Genomic DNA, 6,364 nt, shown 5'->3' with positions numbered 1-6,364 from the left:
CTCACAACACATTTTAGGTGGCCTCACAGTGTGGCCACCAACTCTTTCTGGTGGTCGCTCTGATAGTTTTTCCTAAAATTAACTTTAGGAAAAACAAATAAATATGCACATATACGCATTGGCGCCGAAAAATTAGCAGATGATTAGCACCAACCGGCACCAAGCTCCCCCACAGCACCTCCTGCCCGCTTGCAGGCAGCCCCACTGATCAACTCCTCCCCCTCCCTCCCAGCACCTCCCGGCCCGCCACAATCAGCTGTTCCACGGTTTGCTGGAAGCGCTGGGAGGGAGGGGAGGAGCAGGGAGGGGCATGCTCAGGGGAGGGGGTGGGAAGAGGTGGGGAGGTAGCGGAGCAGAGGTAGGACAGGGATGAGGCCTTGGGGTAAGGGGTGGAGTGGGGAGCGGGCTGGGGGCAGAGCAGGGGCAGGAAGGGGCGGGACAGGGCCTTGGAGTGGAATGGAGTTGGGACCTGGGGCAGAGCGGGGGCTTGGGAGAAGATGTGGAGTTGGGGCGGGTCTGGGGCAGAAGGGGGATTGAGCACTCCCCAGGGTAAAGAGGAAATTGGCGTCTATGCATAGACATGTCCAAATCATTGTAATTTATTTATGTAGGGTTTTTTTTGCAAACTCGATAATAAAAATAACGTACAGTTGTCTTTATTCTTTACTGGACTAAACAGAACAGAAACACAAATAAGGTGCTTTGCACATTCTTGTCTTTTTTCTTGTTGTTTCTTTTGCTTTTTTGGTTGCTTTTTTTTTTAAGTCTTGCTAGATATTAAGTCTGTGAAAAGTGATATTAACAAACATACAAATATCACTTTTCACAGCAGACTTACTCAGCCGCCCGGCAAGCCCTGGATGGGGTGGTGGGTTTGGAGGCAGAGGGGGCCAGGACGGAGGGGCACTGCGGGAGGCAGAGGGGGCCAGGGTGATGGGGGGGGGGTGAACTCAGGGCTAGAGCCCACCACCGCTGGCCAGGGAATGAAGCTCGAAGCCCCATGGCTGGAGCCTGCCACCCGCCACTCTAGGGCTAAAGCCTGACCCCACTGCCCCTGGGAAGGTGGGGAACTCACTAGGTGCCTGCTCCTCCAGCTTGTGTGTCTCCAGAGGGGAGCAGGGCCCAACCACTGCTGGCAGTCAGGGCCAGCTGTAGGCGGATTCCCCCGAATCGGGCCCCGCACCTAATAGGGCCCCGCGCCCTAAAGAAGAGCGCCTAATTTTGGCGACTTTTTAATTTTTACTCACTCGGCAGCGCTCCGGGTCTTCGGTGGCAGGTCCTTCACTCGCTCCAGGTCTTCGGCAGCATTTCGGTGGTGGGTCCTTCAGTGCCGCGGAAGACCCGGTGCGCTGCCAGGTGAGTCATCCCTGCTGGGACCCCATAGAAACTGTTCGAATCGGGCCCCGCACTTCCTAAAGCCAGACCTGGCAGTACTACTAAACAATGAGACAGTATTGATCTGCATGTTTCACAGTGGTTTCTGCACACCTTCACCCACAGCCTTATCTGGCTTTTAAGAAGACATTCTTGTTTCAAAATTGGACCCTCTGTTGTCTAGAACTAGTATTTAAACTGCAGCACTCCGAAAATAAATAGCTATAGTACTGCATCAACATGGAACTGTGGAGCTACACAGCAGGCAACTGTGAAACCTAAAACTAGAAGGATATTTTCTACTATATTTACATGAAAGCTAAATATGAATTACTTGTAACTTCATTGTTTCAAATATGTTTTTCAAAAGGTTACTGAGGACTATCCCTCACAGAGAACTAGCCATTTTTAAGTGAAAATAAACACCCAGACACCAGTTCTGAAACATAGATGTGCACGTAATGAAAAAAATTCACATGTGAATAGTTATTCAAGTATGTATACTTGTAATATACTGTATTTCCATAACCCCTTTACATGAAATTCATCTCCAGGCAGCTGCAGTTCACAAGAATTCAAATTCAGTAATCTGTTGCCAAGCATAATGAATCTATGACCAGCAAGGCCTGCACAATTATCACTGGTTCCTCAGTAATCAGGCCATTCTACTCCAGAGATGCGTACAAACAAAGGAAAATCCTTATTATCTGTGTCAGTGCAGGGCTTAGGGCCTTAGTTTCTAGTTTTAGGTTAAGATTGCTAAAATATCGAGCAAATGTTTGTAAAAAGCTTTTGTTCTGAAGCTTTAAATTAAACCTTAACACTGAAAACTGATTACAAAAGAGATGAGTAGGCCCTAAAGATCTCTCAGATATGGTTGTCTCATTTCTGTAAGAATGGGAATTCACAGGGAACTTTTTTCCCCATTTTTACTTTTTGAATAGTTTTAACTCCTAAAAGGAAGCCAGAATTTCCCTAAAATAGATTCTAAAAGTATGAAAACTAGATACCTGAAATCCTACCTTTGGCACAGATGGAATAGGAACTGATCTTCTATCCAGTAGAGGGCAGAGATGTACAGATACTCAAACACACTACAACTCTTAAACAAAAATCCTGTTTTAATTTAATTTCCATAATTACAAATGGAATAAAAGAAATAGAAGTCTATAAGCAAAATTGTCCCTGCAGGGAAGAGATAGCAGTGACTTTTTACATCTTGGCTTAGCAAAATAAAGTTATGTTTTTATGTTTTGGCTTGCTATTAACAAAAAGGCCAGACAGAGCAAAGCCATTCAAAGATGCAGGGCCGGTGCTACCATTAAGGCAAACTAGGCGGTTGCCTAGGGCGCCAAGATTTGGGGGCGCCAAAAAGCGGTGCCCCCAATTTTTTTTTTTACAGCGTTGCTGGGCTGCCGGCGGTGCGCTGACACCTGCGGCTCAGACTCCCTCTCCCAGCGCAGCGGCCGCTCCACTTCTCCCGCCTCCCAGTCTTGCAGCGCCAATCAGCTGTTTGGCGCCACAAGCCTGGGAGGAGAGGAGAATTAGAGCGGGGGCGGCGTGCTCGGGGAGGAGGCAGAGCAGAGGTGAGCTGGGGTGGGGAGCTGCCGCACGGCTCCCTGGGGGAAGGAGCTGCCACGGGGGGGGGTGCCTCAGGACAGAGGGGGGGGAGCTGCCGTGGGGAGGGGTGCCTCAGGGGCGGGGAGCTGCCGCAGGGCTGGGGGGGGGGGCACAAGGTGACTTAAGACCCTGCAAAGATGACTTAAGACTTTCACCCTATTAAGGAACAGAAACTGATTTCATGATAGACATGATTGCAAGAGATTCTGCTAAAGCTTGTGCTTAACCTTCCCTGCATAAATTATATTCTAAGAGTACAGACTCATGTTACACTTGAGGTACAGTTCAACAGTATAATTGAATATTTCTAGACAATGTGAAAATTAAGTTAGAGACATTTCAGTTATGTAAGTATGTACATTAATTAATCCCTGAATAAGCAGTTTATGTCATGTGAAGTAAATTAACGAGCATATACTTAGTACTGCGATACACACAGACACCAACATATCAGCTAACCACAGACTGCAGTTGTGTTATTCAGCCAAAGACAAAATACTTAATATGGAGCTAGGTTGAGAGTACATATCAGGAAATTAAGGTGGGGGAAGAGAACATTACAAGAATGTTGTATTGATCCCAAAACCAAGCATTACAAACCCAGGAAATTCAAAGTTAAGGTTGTAGTTAAAAGAAATTCAGTCATATTAAGATATGGAATGTAATCTTGTCTATAACAAACAAAGTATTGATGAATGTTATAATACAAGTAGAGAACCAACAGGCCCAAGGTCTATAAGGTAAGTATGGCTTAGCATAAGTAAAGCCTAAGCTTGACATGATTAGATGACAGGCAAATGACAAGTCACAAGATGCTTGTTCTGCAACAAATAAGATGTGCTGAGTGCTGGTGGATGTGAAGTAAGAAAAACACAAACACAGGTTACTGAAGTTTAGGATATTTTAGGCAAAATGTAAAAAAGAAACTCACAAGGTTTAACCGTAATAATAGTATGGCAACCAATTTACATACGTGCTAATTAATTTGATATAAATGGTTAATTAACCTATAGGAAGTGGGGGGACTTCAACACAAGTGGTGTGTAGAAGTTCAAATAAGGAAAAGGACTGAAACACATAAATATGTATTAAATATAGGGGGCATCAGTGTAACACATTGTAATAACATTGCCCAGCCTGTGTGCTGTAGGAGACACCAGGATAACGATGATAAGGAGGATAATGACTAACAGTTGGGGTTTCCCTGCAAGGGAGGGTGTGACTCATGCAAGTGCTGCGCATTTTGTACTAGTCCTATCTTGTTTGCTATGCTATGGTGTTTGTGTTTCTGGGTGCTGTGCTACTCAAATTGTTGATGATTCGAAAGGTATTCCCAAATTTTAAGTGGGTCTTATGCACTCATTGATGTTCTCACACTAATGACATTTCTAATGCTGTAACTGATCCAGTTGAATTCTTCCAGACTATTGTATGTTAAGATATCAATCCAAACTATAGACCTGGCTACAGGAAATTATTATTTGCATTGCAGTAGCACCTAGGAGCCTGTGATAGGGTTAATGTACACATGAAAAGCCAATTCTCCTACCTGGTTGCACCTGAAAGAGGGGTCAGGTATAATTAAAGACGAAGTTAGGTGGTATTATAAAGAGAGGATATCTGCAACAGAAGGAAGTAGTTGGGAGATAAACAAGTGCTTTGTAGTTGACAAAGACTAGAAAAAGAAGGAAGTCTGGAAATACACATGATTGGCATAAACTCCTGTAGCTGATATAAGGACAGGAGCTAAACCTCTGAGAAGTTCTTGGAGCTATTGCTTATTACAAAGAGGCTGGGGAAAAGCATGAGGGGAAAAGGCTAATGATAGGAGGGAGGCAGTGGAAAAGTGGGTGATAGGACAGACTGGCTGCTTGTTCTAAGGTTCCTGGTTTGGAACCCAGTGTAGAGCGTGTTTCGGGGTTCCCCTACCAGCCCCAAGAAATGTAGCATGAATCCCCTCTGACATAAGGGAATAAGGATGGTGTAAAATCTTTAGGAAGGCATAAGGATGACTGAGTTCCCATGCCTGACACAAGGACTTGGAATTACTTATTGAGTTTCTGTTAACCTGGAAGGGTTAGGGCTAAATCTGACCTGGCTGGAAGGCCAGGTTGCAACAAGAGAGACCACTAAAGTGAAGCAGGGGGTGATAAAGATGAAAGAGATGCTATGCCATGTCCAGTCATAAGGGGGGTACCACAATGGTAAGTCTATCCTTCTGCAGAGTTTTATTAATAGACTAGGTCCCTATTGTGCTAGGTGCTATACACACATGAAACAAAAAGATAGTCCCTGCCCATAAGAGCTCACAGGTACCCAAACAACCTTAATTCTGCTTTCTATTGACATTATGCCACAACTATTAAGATTAAAGATTTTTAGTGTTTATAGTCACAAAATGGATGAAAATGATTGTTAAAATTACCCCCAAGTAATATTCCAGTAAGAACACTTGTCATTGTCCAGTATCCCTCATTCCATGGCCTCATTACAACCAAGAGAATTGTTGGATGCAAATTAACTGAGAGGAAAGGTTAAAGTCACCTCTGTCAAGATAGCTCTACTTAAGAGAGACCTGAACCTGTTTGTAGTCTATATAATCATAACTACAACAATCTTTAGTAACTTAGCTTAGTTATAACCTAATTTTTCCAGATATAGCCAGTGCACAAGATTCTGATTAATGTGAATGTTTGGAAAATCTGAAGAGTTCTAGTGATACTTTATTATGGTTTGAGACAAAGAAAAGACTGTGGCAGATGCTAAGTTTCTTTAAAAAAACATGTTTAAATTTAACAACTATTTAATAGTAACTTGTGAATTCTCAGCAAATTCATTCTGCATCCTGAGTAACTGGGGAGGGATAGCTCAGTGGTTTGAGCATTGGCCTGCTAAACCCAGGGATGTGAGTTCAATTCTTGAGGGGGCCACTTGGGGATCTGGGGCAAAATCAGCACTTGGTCCTGCTAGTGAAGGTAGGAGGCTGGACTTGATGACCTTTCAAGGTCCCTTCCAGCTCTAGGAGATGGGATATCTCCATTAATTAATTATTAAAAAACTGCTGTAACTATTTAAAACACTCATAAGAAACCGGCTTAATTCCTGCTTGATTGAAGCATGGAGTTCAGTCTTAATTATGGAATAATGACTGGTGCCTCCATAATAGTGCCTACAGCGTCAGCCCCAGTGTGCTAGCCATTGTACAAACACAAATACAGTCCCTGCCTAAACAAGCTTACAATCTAAATAATGTGTGAGATGGAAACTCAAAGCCTTAATATCCTGTTCCGTTGCTCAGAATGGATTTACATGCATGAGTAAAAAACCCATTTTAAAGTGACAAATAATGATCTTTTTCAAAATAGATCTA

The sequence above is a fragment of the Chrysemys picta genome, chromosome 7 (genome assembly GCF_011386835.1).
Source record: "Chrysemys picta bellii isolate R12L10 chromosome 7, ASM1138683v2, whole genome shotgun sequence".
Taxonomy (NCBI): domain Eukaryota; kingdom Metazoa; phylum Chordata; order Testudines; family Emydidae; genus Chrysemys; species Chrysemys picta.
Note: the sequence above shows the minus strand (reverse complement) of the source record.